The sequence below is a fragment of the Anomaloglossus baeobatrachus genome, chromosome 3 (genome assembly GCF_048569485.1).
Source record: "Anomaloglossus baeobatrachus isolate aAnoBae1 chromosome 3, aAnoBae1.hap1, whole genome shotgun sequence".
Lineage (NCBI taxonomy): Eukaryota > Metazoa > Chordata > Amphibia > Anura > Aromobatidae > Anomaloglossus > Anomaloglossus baeobatrachus.
The window spans coordinates 702,515,162-702,543,026 of NC_134355.1; the positions used below are offsets into that span (position 1 = coordinate 702,515,162).

Below are 27,865 nucleotides of genomic sequence, written 5' to 3' on the forward strand. Positions count from 1 at the left end.
AGTGTCCCTCCAGAAGCATCTGTCCCCTCCAGACACCTATGTTCCCTCCCATACCCAGTGACTCTCCAGAAGCATCTGTCCCCCCAGACACCTCTGTTCCCTCCCATACCCAGTGTCCCTCTAGAAGCATCTGTCCCCTCCAGACACCTCTGTTCCGTCCCATATCCAGTGTCTCTTCTAGAAGCATCTGTCCCCCCAGACACCTCTGTTCCCTCCCATACCCAGTGTCCCTCTAGAAGCATCTGTCCCCTCCAGACACCTCTGTTCCCTTCCATACCCAGTGTCTCTCCAGGAGCATCTGTCCCCTCCAGACACCTCTGTTCCCTCCCATACCCAGTGTCATTCTAGAAGCATCTGTCCCCCCAGACACCTCTGTTCCCTCCCATACCCAGTGTCTCTCCAGGAGCATCTGTCCCCTACAGACACCTCTGTTCCCTTCCATACCCAGTATCCCTCCAGAAACATCTGTCCCCTCCAGACACCTCTGTTCCCTCCCATACCCAGTGTCTCTCCAGAAGCATCTCTCCCCTCCAGACACCTCTGTTCCCTCCCATACCCAGTGTCCCTCCAGAAGCATCTGTCCCCCTCCAGATACCTCTGTTCCCTCCCATACCCAGTGTCTCTCCAGAAGCATCTGTCCCCTCCAGACACCTCTGTTCCCTCCCATACCCAGTGTTCCTCCAGAAGCATCTGTCCCCTCCAGACACCTCTGTTCCCTCCCATACCCAGTGTCCCTCCAGAAACATCTGTCTTCTCCAGACACCTCTGTTCCCTCCCATACCCAGTGTCTCTCCAGAAGCATCTGTCCCCTCCAGACACCTGTTCCCTCCCATACCCAGTGACCCTCCAGAAGCATCTGTCCCCTCCAGACACCTCTGTTCCCTCCCATACCCAGTGACTCTCCAGAAGCATCTGTCCCTTCCAGACACCTCTGTTCCCTCCCATACCCAGTGTCCTTCTAGAAGCATCTGTCCCCTCCAGACACCTCTGTTCCCTCCCATACCCAGTGTCTCTCCAGGAGCATCTGTCCCCTCCAGACACCTCTGTACCCTCCCATACCCAGTGTCCTTCTAGAAGCATCTGTCCCCCCAGACACCTCTGTTCCCTCCCATACCCAGTGTCTCTCCAGAAGCATCTGTCCCCTCCAGACACCTCTGTTCTCTCCCATACCCAGTGTTCCTCCAGAAGCATCTGTCCCCTCCAGACACCTCTGTTCCCTCCCATACCCAGTGTCCCTCCAGAAGCATCTGTCTCCTCCAGACACCTCTGTTCCCTCCCATACCCAGTGACTCTCCAGGAGCATCTGTCCCCTCCAGACACCTCTGTTCCCTCCCATACCCAGTGTCCCTCCAGAAGCATCTGTCCCCCTCCAGACACCTATGTTCCCTCCCATATCCAGTGTCTCTTCTAGAAGCATCTGTCCCCCCAGACACCTCTGTTCCCTCCCATACCCAGTGTCTTTCCAGGAGCATCTGTCCCCTCCAGACACCTCTGTTCCCTCCCATACCCAGTGTCCTTCTAGAAGCATCTGTCCCCCCAGACACCTCTGTTCCCTCCCATACCCAGTGTCTCTCCAGGAGCACCTGTCCCCTCCAGACACCTCTGTTCCCTCCCATACCCAGTGTCCCTCCAGAAGCATCTGTCCCCCTCCAGACACCTCTGTTCCCTCCCATACCCAGTGTCTCTCCAGAAGCATCTGTCCCCTCCAGACACCTCTGTTCCCTCCCATACCCAGTGTTCCTCCAGAAGCATCTGTCCCCTCCAGACACCTCTGTTCCCTCCCATACCCAGCGTCCCTCCTGAAGCATTTGTCCCCTCCAGACACCTCTGTTCCCTCCCATACCCATTGTCTCTCCAGAAGGATCTGTCCCCTCCAGACACCTCTGTTCCCTCTCATACCCAGTGTCCCTCCAGAATCATCTGTCCCCTCCAGACCCAGTGTCTCTCCAGAAGCATCTGTCCCCTCCCATACCCAGTGTCTCTCCAGAAGCATCTGTCCCCTCCAAACACCTCTGTTCCCTCCCTTATCTAGTGTCCCTCCAGAAGCATCTGTCCCCTCCAGACACATCTGTTCCCTCCCATACCCAGTGTCCCTCCAGAAGCATCTGTCCCCCCCAGACACCTCTGTTCCCTCCCATACCCAGTGTCCCTCCAGAAGCATTTGTCCCCTCCAGACACCTCTGTTCCCTCCCATATCCAGTGTCCCTCCAGAAGCATCTGTCCCCTCCAGACACCTCTGTTCCCTCCCATACCCAGTGTCCTTCTAGAAGCATCTGTCCCTCCAGACACCTCTGTTCCCTCCCATACCCAGTGTCTCTCCAGGAGCATCTGTCCCCTCCAGACACCTCTGTTCCCTCCAATACCCAGTGTCCCTCCAGAAGCATCTGTCCCCCCCAGATATCTCTGTTCCCTCCCATACCCAGTGTCTCTCCAGGAGCATCTGTCCCTTCAGACACCTCTCTTCCCTCCCATACCCAGTGTCTCTCCAGAAGCATCTGTCCCCCCCCCAAACACCTGTTTCCTCCCATACCCAGGGTCCCTCCAGAAGCATCTGTCCCCTCCAGACACCTCTGTTCCCTCCCTTACCCAGTGTCTCTCAAGAAGCATCTGTCCCCTCCAGACACCTGTTCCCTCCCATACCCAGTGTCTCTCCAGAAGCATCTGCCCGCTCAGACACCTCTGTTCCCTCCCATACCCAGTGTTTCTCCAGAAGCATCTGTCCCCTCCAGACACCTCTGTTCCCTCCCATACCCAGTGTCTCTCCAGAAGCATCTGTTTCCTTCAGACACCTCTGTTCCCTCCCATACCCAGTGTCTCTCCAGAAGCATCTGTCCCCCCAGACACCTCTGTTCCCTCCCATACCCAGTGTCTCTCCAGAAGCATCTGTCCCCTCCAGACACCTCTGTTCCCTCCCATATCCAGTGTCCTTCCAGAAGCATCTGTCCTCTCCAGACACCTGTACCCTCCCATACCCAGTGTCTCTCCAGAAGCATCTGTCCCCTCCAGACACCTCTGTTCCCTCCCATACCCAGTGTTCCTCCAGAAGCATCTGTCCCCTCCAGACACCTCTGTTCCCTCCCTTACCCATTGTCTCTCCAGAAGGATCTGTCCCCTCCAGACACCTCTGTTCCCTCCCATACCCAGTGTCCCTCCAGAAGCATCTGTCCCCTCCAGACACCTCTGTTCCCTCCCATACCCAGTGTCTCTCCAGAAGCATCTCTCCCCTCCAGACACCTCTGTTCCCTCCCATACCCAGTGTCTCTCCAGAAGCATCTGTCCCCTCTAGATACCTCTGTTCCCTCCCATACCCAGTGTTCCTCCAGAAGCATCTGTCCCCTCCAGATACCTCTGTTCCCTCCCATACCCATTGTCTCTCCAGAAGGATCTGTCCTCTCCAGACACCTCTGTTCCCTCCCATACCCAGTGTCCCCCCAGAAGCATCTGTCCCCCAGACACCTCTGCTCCCTCCCATACCCAGTGTCTCTCCAGAAGCATCTGTCCCCTCCAGACACCTCTGTTCCCTCCCATACCCAGTGTCCCTCCAGAAGCATCTGTCCCCTCCAGACACCTCTGTTCCCTCTCATACCCAGTGTCCCTCCAAAAGCATCTGTCCCCCCCCCAGACACCTCTGTTCCCTCCCATACCAAGTGTCTCTCCAGGAGCATCTGTCCCTCCAGACACCTCTGTTCCCTCCCATACCCAGTGTCTCTCCAGAAGCATCTGTCCCCTCCAGACACCTCTGTTGCCTCCCATACCCAGTGTCCCTCCAGAAGCATCTGTCCCCTCCAGACACCTCTGTTCCCTCCCATACCCACTGTCTCTCCAGAAGCTTCTGTCCCCCAGACACCTCTGTTCCCTCCCATACCCAGTGTCCCTCCAGAATCATCTGTCCCCCTCCAGACACCTCTGTTCCCTCCCATACCCAGTGTCCTTCTAGAAGCATCTGTCCCCACAGACACCTCTGTTCCCTCCCATACCCAGTGTCCCTCCAGAAGCATCTGTCCCTCAGACACCTATGTTCCCTCCCATACCCAGTGTCCAACCAGAAGCATCTGTCCCCTCCAGACACCTCTGTTCCCTCCCATACCCAGTGTCCTTCTAGAAGCATCTGTCCCTCCAGACACCTCTGTTCCCTCCCATACCCAGTGTCTCTCCAGGAGCATCTGTCCCCTCCAGACACCTCTGTTCCCTCCCATACCCAAAGTCCCTCCAGAAGCATCTGTCCCCCCCAGACACCTCTGTTCCCTCCCATACCCAGTGTCTCTCCAGGAGTATCTGTCCCCTCCAGACACCTCTGTTCCCTCCCATACCCAGTGTCTCTCCAGGAACATCTGTCCCCTCCAGACACCTCTGTTCCCTCCCATACCCAGTGTCTCTCCAGGAGCATCTGTCCCCTCCAGACACCTCTGTTCCCTCCCATACCCAGTGTCTCTCCAGAAGCATCTGTCCCCTCCAGACACCTCTGTTCCCTCCCATACCCAGTGTCCTTCTAGAGGCATCTGTCCCTCCAGACACCTCTGTTCCCTCCCATACCCAGTGTCTCTCCAGGAGCATCTGTCCCTTCCAGACACCTCTGTTCCCTCCCATACCCAGTGTCCCTCCAGAAGCATCTGTCCCCCCCAGACACCTTTGTTCCCTCCCATACCCAGTGTCTCTCCAGGAGCATCTGTCCCTCCAGACACCTCTGTTCCCTCCCATACCCAGTGTCTCTCCAGAAGCATCTGTCCCCTCCAGACACCTCTGTTCCCTCCCATACCCAGTGTCTCTCCAGAAGCATCTGTCCCCTCCAGACACCTGTTCCCTCCCATACCCAGTGTCCCTCCAGAAGAATCTGTCCCCTCCAGACATCTCTGTTCCCTCCCATACCCAGTGTCGCTCCAGAAGCATCTGTCCCCCAGACACCTCTGTTCCCTCCCATACCCAGTGTCCCTCCAGAAGCATCTGTCCCCCTCCAGACACCTCTGTTCCCTCCCATACCCATTGTCTCTCCAGAAGGATCTGTCCCCTCCAGACACCTCTGTTCCCTCTCATACCCAGTGTCCCTCCAGAATCATCTGTCCCCTCCAGACCCAGTGTCTCTCCAGAAGCATCTGTCCCCTCCCATACCCAGTGTCTCTCCAGAAGCATCTGTCCCCTCCAAACACCTCTGTTCCCTCCCTTATCTAGTGTCCCTCCAGAAGCATCTGTCCCCTCCAGACACATCTGTTCCCTCCCATACCCAGTGTCCCTCCAGAAGCATCTGTCCCCCCCAGACACCTCTGTTCCCTCCCATACCCAGTGTCCCTCCAGAAGCATTTGTCCCCTCCAGACACCTCTGTTCCCTCCCATACCCAGTGTCTCTCCAGGAGCATCTGTCCCCTCCAGACACCTCTGTTCCCTCCAATACCCAGTGTCCCTCCAGAAGCATCTGTCCCCCCCAGATATCTCTGTTCCCTCCCATACCCAGTGTCTCTCCAGGAGCATCTGTCCCTTCAGACACCTCTCTTCCCTCCCATACCCAGTGTCTCTCCAGAAGCATCTGTCCCCCCCAAACACCTGTTTCCTCCCATACCCAGGGTCCCTCCAGAAGCATCTGTCCCCTCCAGACACCTCTGTTCCCTCCCATACCCAGTGTCTCTCCAGGAGTATCTGTCCCCTCCAGACACCTCTGTTCCCTCCCATACCCAGTGTCTCTCCAGGAGCATCTGTCCCCTCCAGACACCTCTGTTCCCTCCCATACCCAGTGTCTCTCCAGAAGCATCTGTCCCCTCCAGACACCTCTGTTCCCTCCCATACCCAGTGTCCTTCTAGAGGCATCTGTCCCTCCAGACACCTCTGTTCCCTCCCATACCCAGTGTCTCTCCAGGAGCATCTGTCCCTTCCAGACACCTCTGTTCCCTCCCATACCCAGTGTCCCTCCAGAAGCATCTGTCCCCCCCAGACACCTTTGTTCCCTCCCATACCCAGTGTCTCTCCAGGAGCATCTGTCCCTCCAGACACCTCTGTTCCCTCCCATACCCAGTGTCTCTCCAGAAGCATCTGTCCCCTCCAGACACCTCTGTTCCCTCCCATACCCAGTGTCTCTCCAGAAGCATCTGTCCCCTCCAGACACCTGTTCCCTCCCATACCCAGTGTCCCTCCAGAAGAATCTGTCCCCTCCAGACATCTCTGTTCCCTCCCATACCCAGTGTCGCTCCAGAAGCATCTGTCCCCCAGACACCTCTGTTCCCTCCCATACCCAGTGTCCCTCCAGAAGCATCTGTCCCCCTCCAGACACCTCTGTTCCCTCCCATACCCAGTGTCCCTCCAGAAGCATCTGTCCCCTCCAGACACCTCTGTTCCCTCCCATACCCAGTGTCCCTCCAGAAGCATCTGTCCCCTCCAGAATCCTCTGTTCCCTCCCATACCCACTGTCTCTCCAGAAGCATCTGTCCCTCCAGACACCTCTGTTCCCTCCCATACCAAGTGTCCCTCCAGAAGCATCTGTCCCCCTCCAGACACCTCTGTTCCCTCCCATACCCAGTGTCCCTCCAGAAGCATCTGTCCCCTCCAGACACCTCTGTTCCCTCCCATACCCAGTGTCTCTCCAGAAGCATCTGTCCCCTCCAGACACCTCTGTTCCATCCCATACCCAGTGTCCCTCCAGAAGCATGTGTCTCCCCCAGACACCTCTGTTCCCTTCCATACCCAGTGTCTCTCCAGGAGCATCTGTCCCCCCCAAACACCTCTGTTCCCTCCCATACCCAGTGTCTCTCCAGAAGCATCTGTCCCCTCCAGATACCTCTGTTCCCTCCCATACCCATTGTCTCTCCAGAAGGATCTGTCCTCTCCAGACACCTCTGTTCCCTCCCATACCCAGTGTCCCCCCAGAAGCATCTGTCCCCCAGACACCTCTGCTCCATCCCATACCCAGTGTCTCTCCAGAAGCATCTGTCCCCTCCAGACACCTCTGTTCCCTCCCATACCCAGTGTCCCTCCAGAAGCATCTGTCCCCTCCAGACACCTCTGTTCCCTCTCATACCCAGTGTCCCTCCAAAAGCATCTGTCCCCCCCCAGACACCTCTGTTCCCTCCCATACCAAGTGTCTCTCCAGGAGCATCTGTCCCTCCAGACACCTCTGTTCCCTCCCATACCCAGTGTCTCTCCAGAAGCATCTGTCCCCTTCAGACACCTCTGTTGCCTCCCATACCCAGTGTCCCTCCAGAATCATCTGTCCCCCTCCAGACACCTCTGTTCCCTCCCATATCCAGTGTCTCTTCTAGAAGCATCTGTCCCCTCAGACACCTCTGTTCCCTCCCATACCCAGTGTCCCTCTAGAAGCATCTGTCCCCTCCAGACACCTCTGTTCCCTCCCATACTCAGTGTCTCTCCAGGAGCATCTGTCCCCTCCAGACACCTCTGTTCCCTCTCATACCCAGTGTCCTTCTAGAAGCATCTGTCCCCCCAGACACCTCTGTTCCCTCCCATACCCAGTGTCTCTCCAGAAACATCTGTCCCCCTCCAGACACCTCTGTTCCCTCCCATACCCAGTGTCTCTCCAGAAGCATCTCTCCCCTCCAGACACCTCTGTTCCCTCCCATACCCAGTGTCCCTCCAGAAGCATCTGTCCCCTCCAGACACCTCTGTTCCCTCCCATACCCAGTGTTCCTCCAGAAGCATCTGTCCCCTCCAGACACCTCTGTTCCCTCCCATACCCAGTGTCCCTCCTGAAGCATTTGTCCCCTCCAGACACCTCTGTTCCCTCCCATACCCATTATCTCTCCAGAAGGATCTGTCCCCTCCAGACACCTCTGTTCCCTCCCATACCCAGTGTCCCTCCAGAAGCATCTGTCCCCTCCAGACACCTCTGTTTCCTCCCATACCCAGTGTCTCTCCTGAAGCATCTGTCCCCTCCAGACACCTCTGTTCCCTCCCATATTCATTGTCTCTCCAGAAGGATCTGTCCCCTCCAGACACCTCTGTTCCCTCCCATACCCAGTGTCCCTCCAGAAGCATCTGTCCCCTCCAGACACCTCTGTTCCCTCCCATACCCAGTGTCTCTCCAGAAGCATCTGTCCCCCAGACACCTCTGTTCCCTCCCATACCCAGTGTCTCTCCAGAAGCATCTGTCCCCTCCAGACACCTCTGTTCCCTCCCATACCCAGTGTCCCTCCAGAAACATCTGTCCCCTCCAGACACCTCTGTTCCCTCCCATACCCAGTGTCTCTCCAGAAGCATCTGTCCCCTCCAGACACCTGTTCCCTCCCATACCCAGTGTCCCTCCAGAAGCATCTGTCCCCTCCAGACACCTATGTTCCCTCCCATACCCAGTGACTCTCCAGAAGCATCTGTCCCCCCAGACACCTCTGTTCCCTCCCATACCCAGTGTCCCTCTAGAAGCATCTGTCCCCTCCAGACACCTCTGTTCCGTCCCATATCCAGTGTCTCTTCTAGAAGCATCTGTCCCCCCAGACACCTCTGTTCCCTCCCATACCCAGTGTCCCTCTAGAAGCATCTGTCCCCTCCAGACACCTCTGTTCCCTTCCATACCCAGTGTCTCTCCAGGAGCATCTGTCCCCTCCAGACACCTCTGTTCCCTCCCATACCCAGTGTCATTCTAGAAGCATCTGTCCCCCCAGACACCTCTGTTCCCTCCCATACCCAGTGTCTCTCCAGGAGCATCTGTCCCCTACAGACACCTCTGTTCCCTTCCATACCCAGTATCCCTCCAGAAACATCTGTCCCCTCCAGACACCTCTGTTCCCTCCCATACCCAGTGTCTCTCCAGAAGCATCTCTCCCCTCCAGACACCTCTGTTCCCTCCCATACCCAGTGTCCCTCCAGAAGCATCTGTCCCCCTCCAGATACCTCTGTTCCCTCCCATACCCAGTGTCTCTCCAGAAGCATCTGTCCCCTCCAGACACCTCTGTTCCCTCCCATACCCAGTGTTCCTCCAGAAGCATCTGTCCCCTCCAGACACCTCTGTTCCCTCCCATACCCAGTGTCCCTCCAGAAACATCTGTCTTCTCCAGACACCTCTGTTCCCTCCCATACCCAGTGTCTCTCCAGAAGCATCTGTCCCCTCCAGACACCTGTTCCCTCCCATACCCAGTGACCCTCCAGAAGCATCTGTCCCCTCCAGACACCTCTGTTCCCTCCCATACCCAGTGACTCTCCAGAAGCATCTGTCCCTTCCAGACACCTCTGTTCCCTCCCATACCCAGTGTCCTTCTAGAAGCATCTGTCCCCTCCAGACACCTCTGTTCCCTCCCATACCCAGTGTCTCTCCAGGAGCATCTGTCCCCTCCAGACACCTCTGTACCCTCCCATACCCAGTGTCCTTCTAGAAGCATCTGTCCCCCCAGACACCTCTGTTCCCTCCCATACCCAGTGTCTCTCCAGAAGCATCTGTCCCCTCCAGACACCTCTGTTCTCTCCCATACCCAGTGTTCCTCCAGAAGCATCTGTCCCCTCCAGACACCTCTGTTCCCTCCCATACCCAGTGTCCCTCCAGAAGCATCTGTCTCCTCCAGACACCTCTGTTCCCTCCCATACCCAGTGACTCTCCAGGAGCATCTGTCCCCTCCAGACACCTCTGTTCCCTCCCATACCCAGTGTCCCTCCAGAAGCATCTGTCCCCCTCCAGACACCTATGTTCCCTCCCATATCCAGTGTCTCTTCTAGAAGCATCTGTCCCCCCAGACACCTCTGTTCCCTCCCATACCCAGTGTCTTTCCAGGAGCATCTGTCCCCTCCAGACACCTCTGTTCCCTCCCATACCCAGTGTCCTTCTAGAAGCATCTGTCCCCCCAGACACCTCTGTTCCCTCCCATACCCAGTGTCTCTCCAGGAGCACCTGTCCCCTCCAGACACCTCTGTTCCCTCCCATACCCAGTGTCCCTCCAGAAGCATCTGTCCCCCTCCAGACACCTCTGTTCCCTCCCATACCCAGTGTCTCTCCAGAAGCATCTGTCCCCTCCAGACACCTCTGTTCCCTCCCATACCCAGTGTTCCTCCAGAAGCATCTGTCCCCTCCAGACACCTCTGTTCCCTCCCATACCCAGCGTCCCTCCTGAAGCATTTGTCCCCTCCAGACACCTCTGTTCCCTCCCATACCCATTGTCTCTCCAGAAGGATCTGTCCCCTCCAGACACCTCTGTTCCCTCTCATACCCAGTGTCCCTCCAGAATCATCTGTCCCCTCCAGACCCAGTGTCTCTCCAGAAGCATCTGTCCCCTCCCATACCCAGTGTCTCTCCAGAAGCATCTGTCCCCTCCAAACACCTCTGTTCCCTCCCTTATCTAGTGTCCCTCCAGAAGCATCTGTCCCCTCCAGACACATCTGTTCCCTCCCATACCCAGTGTCCCTCCAGAAGCATCTGTCCCCCCCAGACACCTCTGTTCCCTCCCATACCCAGTGTCCCTCCAGAAGCATTTGTCCCCTCCAGACACCTCTGTTCCCTCCCATATCCAGTGTCCCTCCAGAAGCATCTGTCCCCTCCAGACACCTCTGTTCCCTCCCATACCCAGTGTCCTTCTAGAAGCATCTGTCCCTCCAGACACCTCTGTTCCCTCCCATACCCAGTGTCTCTCCAGGAGCATCTGTCCCCTCCAGACACCTCTGTTCCCTCCAATACCCAGTGTCCCTCCAGAAGCATCTGTCCCCCCCAGATATCTCTGTTCCCTCCCATACCCAGTGTCTCTCCAGGAGCATCTGTCCCTTCAGACACCTCTCTTCCCTCCCATACCCAGTGTCTCTCCAGAAGCATCTGTCCCCCCCCCAAACACCTGTTTCCTCCCATACCCAGGGTCCCTCCAGAAGCATCTGTCCCCTCCAGACACCTCTGTTCCCTCCCTTACCCAGTGTCTCTCAAGAAGCATCTGTCCCCTCCAGACACCTGTTCCCTCCCATACCCAGTGTCTCTCCAGAAGCATCTGCCCGCTCAGACACCTCTGTTCCCTCCCATACCCAGTGTTTCTCCAGAAGCATCTGTCCCCTCCAGACACCTCTGTTCCCTCCCATACCCAGTGTCTCTCCAGAAGCATCTGTTTCCTTCAGACACCTCTGTTCCCTCCCATACCCAGTGTCTCTCCAGAAGCATCTGTCCCCCCAGACACCTCTGTTCCCTCCCATACCCAGTGTCTCTCCAGAAGCATCTGTCCCCTCCAGACACCTCTGTTCCCTCCCATATCCAGTGTCCTTCCAGAAGCATCTGTCCTCTCCAGACACCTGTACCCTCCCATACCCAGTGTCTCTCCAGAAGCATCTGTCCCCTCCAGACACCTCTGTTCCCTCCCATACCCAGTGTTCCTCCAGAAGCATCTGTCCCCTCCAGACACCTCTGTTCCCTCCCTTACCCATTGTCTCTCCAGAAGGATCTGTCCCCTCCAGACACCTCTGTTCCCTCCCATACCCAGTGTCCCTCCAGAAGCATCTGTCCCCTCCAGACACCTCTGTTCCCTCCCATACCCAGTGTCTCTCCAGAAGCATCTCTCCCCTCCAGACACCTCTGTTCCCTCCCATACCCAGTGTCTCTCCAGAAGCATCTGTCCCCTCTAGATACCTCTGTTCCCTCCCATACCCAGTGTTCCTCCAGAAGCATCTGTCCCCTCCAGATACCTCTGTTCCCTCCCATACCCATTGTCTCTCCAGAAGGATCTGTCCTCTCCAGACACCTCTGTTCCCTCCCATACCCAGTGTCCCCCCAGAAGCATCTGTCCCCCAGACACCTCTGCTCCCTCCCATACCCAGTGTCTCTCCAGAAGCATCTGTCCCCTCCAGACACCTCTGTTCCCTCCCATACCCAGTGTCCCTCCAGAAGCATCTGTCCCCTCCAGACACCTCTGTTCCCTCTCATACCCAGTGTCCCTCCAAAAGCATCTGTCCCCCCCCCAGACACCTCTGTTCCCTCCCATACCAAGTGTCTCTCCAGGAGCATCTGTCCCTCCAGACACCTCTGTTCCCTCCCATACCCAGTGTCTCTCCAGAAGCATCTGTCCCCTCCAGACACCTCTGTTGCCTCCCATACCCAGTGTCCCTCCAGAAGCATCTGTCCCCTCCAGACACCTCTGTTCCCTCCCATACCCACTGTCTCTCCAGAAGCTTCTGTCCCCCAGACACCTCTGTTCCCTCCCATACCCAGTGTCCCTCCAGAATCATCTGTCCCCCTCCAGACACCTCTGTTCCCTCCCATACCCAGTGTCCTTCTAGAAGCATCTGTCCCCACAGACACCTCTGTTCCCTCCCATACCCAGTGTCCCTCCAGAAGCATCTGTCCCTCAGACACCTATGTTCCCTCCCATACCCAGTGTCCAACCAGAAGCATCTGTCCCCTCCAGACACCTCTGTTCCCTCCCATACCCAGTGTCCTTCTAGAAGCATCTGTCCCTCCAGACACCTCTGTTCCCTCCCATACCCAGTGTCTCTCCAGGAGCATCTGTCCCCTCCAGACACCTCTGTTCCCTCCCATACCCAAAGTCCCTCCAGAAGCATCTGTCCCCCCCAGACACCTCTGTTCCCTCCCATACCCAGTGTCTCTCCAGGAGTATCTGTCCCCTCCAGACACCTCTGTTCCCTCCCATACCCAGTGTCTCTCCAGGAACATCTGTCCCCTCCAGACACCTCTGTTCCCTCCCATACCCAGTGTCTCTCCAGGAGCATCTGTCCCCTCCAGACACCTCTGTTCCCTCCCATACCCAGTGTCTCTCCAGAAGCATCTGTCCCCTCCAGACACCTCTGTTCCCTCCCATACCCAGTGTCCTTCTAGAGGCATCTGTCCCTCCAGACACCTCTGTTCCCTCCCATACCCAGTGTCTCTCCAGGAGCATCTGTCCCTTCCAGACACCTCTGTTCCCTCCCATACCCAGTGTCCCTCCAGAAGCATCTGTCCCCCCCAGACACCTTTGTTCCCTCCCATACCCAGTGTCTCTCCAGGAGCATCTGTCCCTCCAGACACCTCTGTTCCCTCCCATACCCAGTGTCTCTCCAGAAGCATCTGTCCCCTCCAGACACCTCTGTTCCCTCCCATACCCAGTGTCTCTCCAGAAGCATCTGTCCCCTCCAGACACCTGTTCCCTCCCATACCCAGTGTCCCTCCAGAAGAATCTGTCCCCTCCAGACATCTCTGTTCCCTCCCATACCCAGTGTCGCTCCAGAAGCATCTGTCCCCCAGACACCTCTGTTCCCTCCCATACCCAGTGTCCCTCCAGAAGCATCTGTCCCCCTCCAGACACCTCTGTTCCCTCCCATACCCATTGTCTCTCCAGAAGGATCTGTCCCCTCCAGACACCTCTGTTCCCTCTCATACCCAGTGTCCCTCCAGAATCATCTGTCCCCTCCAGACCCAGTGTCTCTCCAGAAGCATCTGTCCCCTCCCATACCCAGTGTCTCTCCAGAAGCATCTGTCCCCTCCAAACACCTCTGTTCCCTCCCTTATCTAGTGTCCCTCCAGAAGCATCTGTCCCCTCCAGACACATCTGTTCCCTCCCATACCCAGTGTCCCTCCAGAAGCATCTGTCCCCCCCAGACACCTCTGTTCCCTCCCATACCCAGTGTCCCTCCAGAAGCATTTGTCCCCTCCAGACACCTCTGTTCCCTCCCATACCCAGTGTCTCTCCAGGAGCATCTGTCCCCTCCAGACACCTCTGTTCCCTCCAATACCCAGTGTCCCTCCAGAAGCATCTGTCCCCCCCAGATATCTCTGTTCCCTCCCATACCCAGTGTCTCTCCAGGAGCATCTGTCCCTTCAGACACCTCTCTTCCCTCCCATACCCAGTGTCTCTCCAGAAGCATCTGTCCCCCCCAAACACCTGTTTCCTCCCATACCCAGGGTCCCTCCAGAAGCATCTGTCCCCTCCAGACACCTCTGTTCCCTCCCTTACCCAGTGTCTCTCAAGAAGCATCTGTCCCCTCCAGACACCTGTTCCCTCCCATACCCATTGTCTCTCCAGAAGCATCTGTTTCCTTCAGACACCTCTGTTCCCTCCCATATCCAGTGTCCTTCCAGAAGCATCTGTCCTCTCCAGACACCTGTACCCTCCCATACCCAGTGTCTCTCCAGAAGCATCTGTCCCCTCCAGACACCTCTGTTCCCTCCCATACCCAGTGTTCCTCCAGAAGCATCTGTCCCTTCCAGACACCTCTGTTCCCTCCCTTACCCATTGTCTCTCCAGAAGGATCTGTCCCCTCCAGACACCTCTGTTCCCTCCCATACCCAGTGTCCCTCCAGAAGCATCTGTCCCCTCCAGACACCTCTGTTCCCTCCCATACCCAGTGTCTCTCCAGAAGAATCTCTCCCCTCCAGACACCTCTGTTCCCTCCCATACCCAGTGTCTCTCCAGAAGCATCTGTCCCCTCCAGATACCTCTGTTCCCTCCCATACCCATTGTCTCTCCAGAAGGATCTGTCCTCTCCAGACACCTCTGTTCCCTCCCATACCCAGTGTCCCCCCAGAAGCATCTGTCCCCCAGACACCTCTGCTCCATCCCATACCCAGTGTCTCTCCAGAAGCATCTGTCCCCTCCAGACACCTCTGTTCCCTCCCATACCCAGTGTCCCTCCAGAAGCATCTGTCCCCTCCAGACACCTCTGTTCCCTCTCATACCCAGTGTCCCTCCAAAAGCATCTGTCCCCCCCCAGACACCTCTGTTCCCTCCCATACCAAGTGTCTCTCCAGGAGCATCTGTCCCTCCAGACACCTCTGTTCCCTCCCATACCCAGTGTCTCTCCAGAAGCATCTGTCCCCTTCAGACACCTCTGTTGCCTCCCATACCCAGTGTCCCTCCAGAATAATCTGTCCCCCTCCAGACACCTCTGTTCCCTCCCATACCCAGTGTCCTTCTAGAAGCATCTGTCCCCACAGACACCTCTGTTCCCTCCCATATCCAGTGTCTCCCCAGGAGCATCTGTCCCCTCCAAACACCTCTGTTCCCTCCCATACCCACTGTCTCTCCAGAAGCATCTGTCCCTCAGACACCTATGTTCCCTCCCATACCCAGTGTCCCTCCAGAAGCATCTGTCCCCTCCAGACACCTCTGTTCCCTCCCATACCCAGTGTCCTTCTAGAAGCATCTGTCCCTCCAGACACCTCTGTTCCCTCCCATACCCAGTGTCTCTCCAGGAGCATCTGTCCCCTCCAGACACCTCTGTTCCCTCCCATACCCAGTGTCTCTCCAGGAGTATCTGTCCCCTCCAGACACCTCTGTTCCCTCCCATACCCAGTGTCTCTCCAGGAACATCTGTCCCCTCCAGACACCTCTGTTCCCTCCCATACCCAGTGTCTCTCCAGGAGCATCTGTCCCCTCCAGACACCTCTGTTCCCTCCCATACCCAGTGTCTCTCCAGAAGCATCTGTCCCCTCCAGACACCTCTGTTCCCTCCCATACCCAGTGTCCTTCTAGAGGCATCTGTCCCTCCAGACACCTCTGTTCCCTCCCATACCCAGTGTCTCTCCAGGAGCATCTGTCCCTTCCAGACACCTCTGTTCCCTCCCATACCCAGTGTCCCTCCAGAAGCATCTGTCCCCCCCAGACACCTTTGTTCCCTCCCATACCCAGTGTCTCTCCAGGAGCATCTGTCCCTCCAGACACCTCTGTTCCCTCCCATACCCAGTGTCTCTCCAGAAGCATCTGTCCCCTCCAGACACCTCTGTTCCCTCCCATACCCAGTGTCTCTCCAGAAGCATCTGTCCCCTCCAGACACCTGTTCCCTCCCATACCCAGTGTCCCTCCAGAAGAATCTGTCCCCTCCAGACATCTCTGTTCCCTCCCATACCCAGTGTCGCTCCAGAAGCATCTGTCCCCCAGACACCTCTGTTCCCTCCCATACCCAGTGTCCCTCCAGAAGCATCTGTCCCCCTCCAGACACCTCTGTTCCCTCCCATACCCAGTGTCCCTCCAGAAGCATCTGTCCCCTCCAGACACCTCTGTTCCCTCCCATACCCAGTGTCCCTCCAGAAGCATCTGTCCCCTCCAGAATCCTCTGTTCCCTCCCATACCCACTGTCTCTCCAGAAGCATCTGTCCCTCCAGACACCTCTGTTCCCTCCCATACCAAGTGTCCCTCCAGAAGCATCTGTCCCCCTCCAGACACCTCTGTTCCCTCCCATACCCAGTGTCCCTCCAGAAGCATCTGTCCCCTCCAGACACCTCTGTTCCCTCCCATACCCAGTGTCTCTCCAGAAGCATCTGTCCCCTCCAGACACCTCTGTTCCATCCCATACCCAGTGTCCCTCCAGAAGCATGTGTCTCCCCCAGACACCTCTGTTCCCTTCCATACCCAGTGTCTCTCCAGGAGCATCTGTCCCCCCCAAACACCTCTGTTCCCTCCCATACCCAGTGTCCCTCCAGAAGCATCTGTCCCCTCAGACACCTCTGTTCCCTCCCATACCCAGTGTCCCTCCAGAAGCATCTGTCCCCCCAAACACCTCTGTTCCCTCCCATACCCAGTGTCCCTCCAGAAGCATCTGTCCCCTCCAGACACCTCTGTTCTTTCCCATACCCAGTGTCTCTCCAGGAGCATCTGTCCTTCCAGACACCTCTGTTCCCTCCCATACGCACTGTCTCTCCAGAAGCATCTGTCCCTCAGACACCTATGTTCCCTCCCATACCCAGTGTCCCTCCAGAAGCATCTGTCCCCCTCCAGACACCTCTGTTCCTTCCCATACCCAGTGTCCTTCTAGAAGCATCTGTCCCCCCAGACACCTCTGTTTCCTCCCATACCCATTGTCTCTCCAGAAGCATCTGTCCCCTCCAGACACCTCTGTTCCCTCCCATATCCAGTGTCTCTCCAGGAACATCTGTCCCCTCCAGACACCTCTGTTCCCTCCCATACCCAGTGTCTCTCCCGGAGCATCTGTCCCCTCCAGACACCTCTGTTCCCTCCCATACCCAGTGTCTCTCCAGAAGCATCTGTCCCCTCCAGACACCTCTGTTCCCTCCCATACCCAGTGTCCTTCTAGAAGCATCTGTCCTTCCAGACACCTCTGTTCCCTCCCATACCCAGTGTCTCTCCAGAAGCATCTGTCCCCTCCAGACACCTCTGTTCCCTCCCATACCCAGTGTCTCTCCAGGAGCATCTGTCCCTTCCAGACACCTCTGTTCCCTCCCATACCCAGTGTCCCTCCAGAAGCATCTGTCCCCCCCAGACACCTTTGTTCCCTCCCATACCCAGTGTCTCTCCAGGAGCATCTGTCCCTCCAGACACCTGTTCCCTCCCATACCCAGTGTCTCTCCAGAAGCATCTGTCCCCTCCAGACACCTCTGTTCCCTCCCATACCCAGTGTCTCTCCAGAAGCATCTGTCCCCTCCAGACATCTCTGTTCCCTCCCATAACCAGTGTCGCTCCAGAAGCATCTGTCCCCCAGACACCTCTGTTCCCTCCCATACCCAGTGTCCCTCCAGAAGCATCTGTCCCCCTCCAGACACCTCTGTTCCCTCCCATACCCAGTGTCTCTCCAGGAGCATCTGTCCCCTCAGACACCTGTTCTCTCCCATACCCAGTGTCCCTCCAGAAGCATCTGTCCCCTCCAGACACCTCTGTTCCCTCCCATACCCACTGTCTCTCCAGAAGCATCTGCCCCCTCAGACACCTCTGTTCCCTCCCATACCCAGTGTCTCTTCAGAAGCATCTGTCCCCTCCAGACACCTCTGTTCCCTCCCATACCCAGTGTCTCTCCAGAAGCATCTGTCCCTTCCAGACACCTGTTCCCTCCCATACCCAGTGTCCCTCCAGAAGCATCTGTCCCCTCCAGACATCTCTGTTCCCTCCCATACCCAGTGTCGCTCCAGAAGCATCTGTCCCCTAGACACCTCTGTTCCCTCCCATACCCAGTGTCTCTCTAGGAGCATCTGTCCCTTCAGACACCTCTGTTCCCTCCCATACCCACTGTCTCTCCAGAAGCATCTGTCCCCTCCAGACATCTGTTCCCTCCCATACCCAGTGTCCCTCCAGAAGCATCTGTCCCCTCCAGACACCTCTGTTCCCTCCCATACCCACTGTCTCTCCAGAAGCATCTGCCCCCTCAGACACCTCTGTTCCCTCCCATACCCAGTGTCTCTCCAGAAGCATCTGTCCCTTCCAGACACCTGTTCCCTCCCATACCCAGTGTCCCTCCAGAAGCATCTGTCCCCTCCAGACATCTCTGTTCCCTCCCATACCCAGTGTCGCTCCAGAAGCATCTGTCCCCCAGACACCTCTGTTCCCTCCCATACCCAGTGTCCCTCCAGAAGCATCTGTCCCCCTCCAGACACCTCTGTTCCCTCCCATACCCAGTGTCTCTCTAGGAGCATCTGTCCCTCCAGACACCTCTGTTCCCTCCCATACCCACTGTCTCTCCAGAAGCATCTGTCCCCTCCAGACACCTCTGTTCTCTCCCATACTCACTTTCTCTCCAGAAGCATCTGTCCCCTCCAGACACCTCTGTTCCCTCCCATATCCAGTGTCTCTTCTAGAAGCATCTGTCCCCCCAGACACCTCTGTTCCCTCCCATACCCAGTGTCTCTCCAGAAGCATCTGTCCCCCTCCAGACACCTCTGTTCCCTCCCATATCCAGTGTCTCTCCAGAAGCATCTCTCCCCTCCAGACACCTCTGTTCCCTCCCATACCCAGTGTCCCTCCAGAAGCATCTGTCCCCTCCAGAAACCTCTGTTCCCTCCCATACCCAGTGTCTCTCCAGAAGCATCTGTCCCCTCCAGACACCTCTGTTCCCTCCCATACCCAGTGTTCCTCCAGAAGCATCTGTCCCCTCCAGACACCTCTGTTCCCTCCCATACCCAGTGTCCCTCCTGAAGCATTTGTCCCCTCCAGACACCTCTCTTCCCTCCCATACCCATTATCTCTCCAGAAGGATCTGTCCCCTCCAGACACATCTGTTCCCTCCCATACCCAGTGTCCCTCCAGAAGCATCTCTCCTCTTCAGACACCTCTGTTTCCTCCCATACCCAGTGTCTCTCCAGAAGGATCTGTCCCCTCCAGACACCTCTATTCCCTCCCATACCCAGTGTCCCTCCAGAAGCATCTGTCCCCTCCAGACACCTCTGTTCCCTCCCATACCCAGTGTCTCTCCAGAAGCATCTGTCCCCCAGACACCTCTGTTCCCTCCCATACCCAGTGTCTCTCCAGAAACATCTGTCCCCTCCAGACATCTCTGTTCTCTCCCATACCCAGTGTCCCTCCAGAAACATCTGTCCCCTCCAGACACCTCTGTTCCCTCCCATACCCAGTGTCTCTCCAGAAGCATCTCTCCCCTCCAGACACCTCTGTTCCCTCCCATACCCAGTGTCTCTCCAGAAGCATCTCTCCCCTCCAGACACCTGTTCCCTCCCATACCCAGTGTCCCTCCAGAAGCATCTGTCCCCTCCAGACACCTCTGTTCCCTCCCATACCCAGTGACTCTCCAGAAGCATCTGTCTCCTCCAGACACCTCTGTTCCCTCCCATACCCAGTGTCCCTCCAGAAGCATCTGTCCCCCTCCAGACACCTCTGTTCCCTCCCATATCCAGTGTCTCTTCTAGAAGCATCTGTCCCCCCAGACACCTCTGTTCCCTCCCATACCCAGTGTCCCTCCAGAAGCATCTGTCCCCCTCCAGACACCTCTGTTCCCTCCCATATCCAGTGTCTCTTCTAGAAGCATCTGTCCCCTCAGACACCTCTGTTCCCTCCCATACCCAGTGTCCCTCTAGAAGCATCTGTCCCCTCCAGACACCTCTGTTCCCTTCCATACCCAGTGTCTCTCCAGGAGCATCTGTCCCCTCCAGACACCTCTGTTCCCTCCCATACCCAGTGTCATTCTAGAAGCATCTGTCCCCCCAGACACCTCTGTTCCCTCCCATACCCAGTGTCTCTCCAGGAGCATCTGTCCCCTACAGACACCTCTGTTCCCTCCCATACCCAGTGTCCCTCCAGAAGCATCTGTCCCCCTCCAGACACCTCTGTTCCCTCCCATATCCAGTGTCTCTTCTAGAAGCATCTGTCCCCTCAGACACCTCTGTTCCCTCCCATACCCAGTGTCCCTCTAGAAGCATCTGTCCCCTCCAGACACCTCTGTTCCCTCCCATACTCAGTGTCTCTCCAGGAGCATCTGTCCCCTCCAGACACCTCTGTTCCCTCCCATACCCAGTGTCCCTCCAGAAACATCTGTCCCCCTCCAGACACCTCTGTTCCCTCCCATACCCAGTGTCTCTCCAGAAGCATCTCTCCCCTCCAGACACCTCTGTTCCCTCCCATACCCAGTGTCCCTCCAGAAGCATCTGTCCCCTCCAGAAACCTCTGTTCCCTCCCATACCCAGTGTCTCTCCAGAAGCATCTGTCCCCTCCAGACACCTCTGTTCCCTCCCATACCCAGTGTTCCTCCAGAAGCATCTGTCCCCTCCAGACACCTCTGTTCCCTCCCATACCCAGTGTCCCTCCTGAAGCATTTGTCCCCTCCAGACACCTCTGTTCCCTCCCATACCCATTATCTCTCCAGAAGGATCTGTCCCCTCCAGACACCTCTGTTCCCTCCCATACCCAGTGTCCCTCCAGAAGCATCTCTCCTCTCCAGACACCTCTGTTTCCTCCCATACCCAGTGTCTCTCCAGAAGCATCTGTCCCCTCCAGACACCTCTGTTCCCTCCCATACCCATTGTCTCTCCAGAAGGATCTGTCCCCTCCAGACACCTCTGTTCCCTCCCATACCCAGTGTCCCTCCAGAAGCATCTGTCCCCACCAGACACCTCTGTTCCCTCCCATACCCAGTGTCTCTCCAGAAGCATCTGTCCCCCAGACACCTCTGTTCCCTCCCATACCCAGTGTCTCTCCAGAAGCATCTGTCCCATCCAGACATCTCTGTTCTCTTCCATACCCAGTGTCCCTCCAGAAACATCTGTCCCCTCCAGACACCTCTGTTCCCTCCCATACCCAGTGTCTCTCCAGGAGCATCTCTCCCCTCCAGACACCTGTTCCCTCCCATACCCAGTGTCCCTCCAGAAGCATCTGTCCCCTCCAGACACCTCTGTTCCCTCCCATACCCAGTGACTCTCCAGAAGCATCTGTCCCCTCCAGACACCTCTGTTCCCTCCCATACCCAGTGTCCCTCCAGAAGCATCTGTCCCCCTCCAGACACCTCTGTTCCCTCCCATATCCAGTGTCTCTTCTAGAAGCATCTGTCCCCCCAGACACCTCTGTTCCCTCCCATACTCAGTGTCCCTCTAGAAGCATCTGTCCCCTCCAGACACCTCTGTTCCCTTCCATACCCAGTGTCTCTCCAGGAGCATCTGTCCCCTCCAGACACCTCTGTTCCCTCCCATATCCAGTGTCATTCTAGAAGCATCTGTCCCCCCAGACACCTCTGTTCCCTCCCATACCCAGTGTCTCTCCAGGAGCATCTGTCCCCTACAGACACCTCTGTTCCCTTCCATACCCAGTGTCCCTCCAGAAACATCTGTCCCCTCCATACACCTCTGTTCCCTCCCATACCCAGTGTCTCTCCAGAAGCATCTCTCCCCTCCAGACACCTCTGTTCCCTCCCATACCCAGTGTCCCTCCAGAAGCATCTGTCCCCCTCCAGATACCTCTGTTCCCTCCCATACCCAGTGTCTCTCCAGAAGCATCTGTCCCCTCCAGACACCTCTGTTCCCTCCCATACCCAGTGTTCCTCCAGAAGCATCTGTCCCCTCCAGACACCTCTGTTCCCTCCCATACCCAGTGTCCCTCCAGAAGCATCTGTCTCCTCCAGACACCTCTGTTCCCTCCCATACCCAGTGTCTCTCCAGAAGCATCTGTCCCCTCTAGACACCTCTGTTCCCTCCCATAACCAGTGTTCCTCCAGAAGCATCTGTCCCCTCCAGACACCTCTGTTCCCTCCCATACCCATTGTCTCTCCAGAAGGATCTGTCCCCTCAGACACCTCTGTTCCCTCCCATACCCAGTGTCCCTCCAGAAGCATCTGTCCCCTCCAGACACCTCTGTTCCCTCCCATACCCAGTGTCTCTCCAGAAGCATCTGTCCCCCAGACACCTCTGTTCCCTCCCATACCCAGTGTCTCTCCAGAAGCATCTGTCCCCTCCAGACACCTCTGTTCCCTCCCATACCCAGTGTCCCTCCAGAAACATCTGTCTTCTCCAGACACCTCTGTTCCCTCCCATACCCAGTGTCTCTCCAGAAGCATCTGTCCCCTCCAGACACCTCTGTTCCCTCCCATACCCAGTGACTCTCCAGAAGCATCTGTCCCTTCCAGACACCTCTGTTCCCTCCCATACCCAGTGTCCCTCCAGAAGCATCTGTCCCCCTCCAGACACCTCTGTTCCCTCCCATATCCAGTGTCTCTTCTAGAAGCATCTGTCCCCCCAGACACCTCTGTTCCCTCCCATACCCAGTGTCCCTCCAGAAGCATCTGTCCCCTCCAGACACCTCTGTTCCCTCCCATACCCAGTGTCTCTCCAGGAGCATCTGTCCCCTCCAGACACCTCTGTTCCCTCCCATACCCAGTGTCCTTCTAGAAGCATCTGTCCCCCCAGACACCTCTGTTCCCTCCCATACCCAGTGTCTCTCCAGAAGCATCTGTCCCCTCCAGACACCTCTGTTCTCTCCCATACCCAGTGTTCCTCCAGAAGCATCTGTCCCCTCCAGACACCTCTGTTCCCTCCCATACCCAGTGTCCCTCCAGAAGCATCTGTATCCTCCAGACACCTCTGTTCCCTCCCATACCCAGTGACTCTCCAGAAGCATCTGTCCCCTCCAGACACCTCTGTTCCCTCCCATACCCAGTGTCCCTCCAGAAGCATCTGTCCCCCTCCAGACACCTCTGTTCCCTCCCATATCCAGTGTCTCTTCTAGAAGCATCTGTCCCCCCAGACACCTCTGTTCCCTCCCATACCCAGTGTCCCTCTAGAAGCATCTGTCCCCTCCAGACACCTCTGTTCCCTCCCATACCCAGTGTCTTTCCAGGAGCATCTGTCCCCTCCAGACACCTCTGTTCCCTCCCATACCCAGTGTCCTTCTAGAAGCATCTGTCCCCCCAGACACCTCTGTTCCCTCCCATACCCAGTGTCTCTCCAGGAGCACCTGTCCCCTCCAGACACCTCTGTTCCCTCCCATACCCAGTGTCCCTCCAGAAGCATCTGTCCCCCTCCAGACACCTCTGTTCCCTCCCATACCCAGTGTCTCTCCAGAAGCATCTGTCCCCTCCAGACACCTCTGTTCCCTCCCATACCCAGTGTTCCTCCAGAAGCATCTGTCCCCTCCAGACACCTCTGTTCCCTCCCATACCCAGTGTCCCTCCAGAAGCATCTGTCCCCTCCAGACACCTCTGTTCCCTCCCATACCCAGTGTCCCTCCTGAAGCATTTGTCCCCTCCAGACACCTCTGTTCCCTCCCATACCCATTGTCTCTCCAGAAGGATCTGTCCCCTCCAGACACCTCTGTTCCCTCTCATACCCAGTGTCCCTCCAGAATCATCTGTCCCCTCCAGACACCTCTGTTCCCTCCCATACCCAGTGTCTCTCCAGAAGCATCTGTCTCCTCCAGACACCTCTGTTCCCTCCCATACCCAGTGTCTCTCCAGAAGCATCTGTCCCCTCTAGACACCTCTGTTCCCTCCCATACCCAGTGTCCCTCCAGAAGCATCTGTCTCTTCCAGCAGTACGGCAAACCAGCAGAAAATTCAAGTTCACTGGGAGCAGCGGTGAGCTCCAGTGACGTGACTGCTGAACTGCCGGATTGCGTGACACGGCAGCACAGCTGTCCGACAGTCCAGTAGCTGTGAGGTCCGGATACCTTAAAGAAGCCTTTAAGGGAGACCTTAACACTTCTGGAGTTCCAACCTGCTGGGACATCTGGTGTGAACTCTAGTAAGAGTAAAGCTCTAGTAAAGCTGGGAACTTCAGGAAACTTAAAGACTCCTTTAGGCTATGTGCGCACTTACCGGATTTTTCGCGGATTTTGCCGCGGATTTGCTGCATGTTTCGCTGCAGAAAATGTTCATAACATCTCTGCAGTGAATCACCAGCAAATCCTATGGAGAAAAAAAATCCTGTGCGCACTGGGCGGAATTTGACAGCTGCATGTTTTGCTGCGGGAATCCCGCAGCAAAAACAAGTGCATGTCACTTCTTTTCCGCACATCGCTGCGGGATTTCACTCCATTGACTCAATGTTAATCATGAAATCCCGCAGGGAATAACGCAGGCAGCAAATTCTGTGCGGTTCACTGCCTTTTCCTGCGTTATTCCCTGCGGTATTTTGCGGTTTACCTCCGGTAATGTGCATCGCCTGTCTGCGGTTTTGCAGGGAAGTGATGTCATTACAGGAAGAGGAAGCCGTGCAGAGTAAACACACACACAGATCACACACAGACATAGAACACATCACAGACACAGACACACACATCACAGACATAGAACACATAGACACAGACACATAGAACACACATAGAAAGAAAACGGAAATATAGGAAAAAAAGAACGTGGGCTCCGCTGCATATTTACCGTCCAGCCGAGGTAAGCACACAGCGGCGGCCCGGTATTCTCAGGCTGGGGAGGGAGAGGGGCAGGGGTAATGTCCCCCGCCTCACTCCCCCTCCCGCAGCCGAGAATATCAGCCGCAGCTGCCCCGGCACTGTCGCATGCAATATGCGGCAGCGCCGGCGTGTCCTCGGCTCTTCTTGCCACCGTGTAGCAGTGGTGACAAGGTAATACAAGGGGTTAATGGTGATGGGGGACCACCGCCATTAACCCCAGGCTTGATCATGGCAGCGTCTATGTGACAGCTGACATGATCAACCCGTAAGTAAAGTGAAAAAACACAGACACCGAAAAATCCTTTATTTTAAATAAAACCAACAAGCCTCGTTCACCATTTTATTAACCCCCCCCAAACAAACCTCCGGCGTAATCCACACAGCTCCGGCTCCGACGTCCTGCGCTGCTTCCATCCAGCCGCGATGTGTCACAGACACAGGCTGAATGCAGCAGACAGCAGAGGTAATTACCGGTCATTTCCCACGGCCGGTAATGTGAACTCACTGCCGACCGTGGGAAATGCAGCAATCTGTCTATCCCTCTATCTATCTATCCCTCTATCTGTCTATCTATCTATCTATCCCTCTATCTATTCTTCTGTCTATCTACTATCAGAATTAAATGTATTTTTTTTTTTTTTTTTTCTTCAATGTGCTTTATTGCATTGAATGCAATAAAGCACATCCCAACCCGCACGCGGCAAAACCGCGGCAATACCGCGAACAATACCGCGGTAAAGCCGCGGCAAACCGCATGCGGTTTTCGGGTGCGGTTTCCCGCGGTTTTTTACCGCGGGTGCGGTAATCTTTGAGAGGATGCGGAATTTTCTCAAGAAAATTCCATTTCCCAGTGCGCACAGAGCCTTACGGTTTCTGGACCTCACAGCTACCAGACTGTCAGACTGCTGTGCCATCGTGTCAGTCCGACAGTCCAGCAATTTGGCAGTCAGGTCATCGGAGCTCATGTACCGCCCCCGTGCCAGCAGCCGGGACTGTTGCTAGGATCCGGATCCGCGGTGACTCGAGGAGTCTCCGGACCCGGGGTTTGTGCGGCCACTCAAAACAAAAAGGGGGTATTTACAGGGGAGTGATATGTGTAAAGTTCATAACGCCACCCACGGTTTGTGGTAAGGTGGAGTACCACCGCCTCCGTTAGGAGTACCCGGTGGTGATGGAATGGCAGCCAGGTGTTTAACCCCTCCATGGGTTGTGAAAATGCCCCGGGGCTCAGTGATGTTGGCGAAGGGACACCATTGGGTAGGTAAGGATCACTGTGTACTCACTCAGTCCAATAACGCTGACACTGACAACCTGCAAACTAAAGTTTTGAGCACCGCTGCAGCAGGGAGGGAGCACGCCTGGATCCCATGCCCGTTGGTGTCGCTTGTTAGCCTGTGACCTTTTCCTTGGCACTGTCTTTGCTGTTTGGCCCCTGTAGTGTAGAACTAGTCGGGTCCCGCTCACCTGTATGGCTAACGGAGTGATCTTGAACTCAGGGTTCATGCTTGGTATTTTCTGGACTGTGTATTGGGAAAGTCCTATCCTCCTCGTTGCGCTAGCACCCCGATTTTGGAGCAGGTGGAGAACGAATCTTGAAGGCTCCGTCCTCGTCTGGTGAATTACCAGGACGCTTGAAGCTACTTCCCGGCCTAGGGTCCACGTACACCGTCGTGCCCTGGCCCCTGCCCGGAGATGGCACAAGGCCGCCGGCTGCCCTCCTCATCAATACTGTGCCCACGATCCCCTGCGACCGGGGTTCCAGCTCCTACCAGGCTCAGACCAACGTCTGCCACCTAGTAGTAACAAGGAGCCCAGCTCCTAACCTCCTCCAACTGACTTGTGACCTCTCCTCACGAGAGTCACCACACAACTGAACTGCTCCTAACACTCCTGACCCTCCCTTATCAACCCCCCAAGTGGGCGGCCCTATTCCCTTCAGGCTACCCATTGGTTTGTCTGGTGGGTGTGGTGCAGAGTGTTTCTAGGATTTTGATTAGCTGGTTCTTAGCAACACCAAAGGCCAGGGACCCGTAACCAAGGAGGATGTGGATACTGTGCAGAAGGGCAGATTGCACAATACCCTGTGATGACCTGATAGGCCCGGGCGTCACATTCACGCTTGGGAGCTCCCCCCCTGCTCTCAGTTAACGCCATCGAACCCGCTGCCAGATTTCCGAACTGTTGAATTATGGGACATGACCGCACAGCAGTCCGGCAGCTGATTCAACTGAATTCACTGATGGCAGCAGGAGAGCTTCCAAGTGTGCACTCCAGAGACCTGACTGCCTGATTTCCAGACTGCTGTGTGGCCGTGTCACCTGTGGTCACACTTGGTACCGTGGGAGCCCGTCTGTGAGCTCCGGCGATCTGACTGATGTCACCGCTTCTCACAGCCCGGTCTCCCGCTGCCCTCAGTTTTTCCAAAAAGCTGCAGTTATTGGTTGTGTTTTCCATCACTGCAGCTTCTGGATGTAGCAGAGCCGGGATCGTTGTGAGACGTCGTTTGGCTTATAATGAGAAAAGACTGACTTGAACACCAATGTGTGTGAACTAGGTGCTAGCTTAAAAAACACAACTGTAGTAAAGTGAAAAAGCTGCACACTAAACACTATATTATAAGGAAATATGGGTAAAGCATTACCGCTATAGGATTATTAGAACAATGAAAAATACATTTGGCTAACTGGAAAAAATGGAAAACATGAAAAATGCAAATTGCATAACTGCTAAGAATATTTGAAATAGAAGAGATATTTAGCAAATGTATTGATCAATGCAAGTGTGCCCGAATACCACGACAAGGTGATCTCTTGTTATTCATGAACCTAACGTAAATATTTCAAATATTCTTAGTGATTACGCAATTTTCATTTTTCATGTTTTCCATTTTTTCCCAGTTAGCCAAATGTACTTTTCATTGTTCTAATATTCCTATAGCTGTTATGCTTTACCCATATTTCCTTATAATATAGTGTTTAGAGTGCAGCTTTTTCACTTTACTACTGTCGTTTGAATTATGTCAAACAATTGAGCGGTGTTTCTATAGGTTAATATATTGGTAAAAGAGGGTGTGAGGGGGGGTATTAATTAAATTAAAGTATTTTTATGTGTTTGGCGGCAATCCCCGCATGATTACGTCACTGAAAATCAACGAGTAACGAATATCCCAAATACCTTCATATTCATTCAAGTAACGAATAGTGGCGAGTATATTCACTCATCACTAGTGCCAACATTAAAGAAGTTGTCCAGTTACCAAAACTGACTTTTTTTTTCTGATAAATCTTGCTAATATGCGCCTCTCCACACATCTATTATGTATTTCAGCAATATTACCTTTTATCATGCTCTAGCAGCACATCCTCATTGCTGGCTCCAGCTCTGATGGGGTTAATCTCTCTTCTGACTTCCTGGGT

At 55.6% G+C, this 27,865-nt stretch overlaps 1 protein-coding gene across 1 annotated transcript in view; it reads right to left on the reverse strand.

The window, feature by feature from the left end:
- LOC142297118 (transient receptor potential cation channel subfamily M member 2-like) overlaps positions 1–25,968 on the reverse strand; it is a 123,339-nt gene extending 97,371 nt beyond the window's left edge. Inside the window, exon 1 of the mRNA XM_075341386.1 lies at positions 25,914–25,968. The gene's annotated coding sequence lies outside the window, so the exon portion shown is untranslated. The remainder of the gene's footprint in view (positions 1–25,913) is intronic.
- Between the last annotated feature and the right edge of the window lie 1,897 nt (positions 25,969–27,865).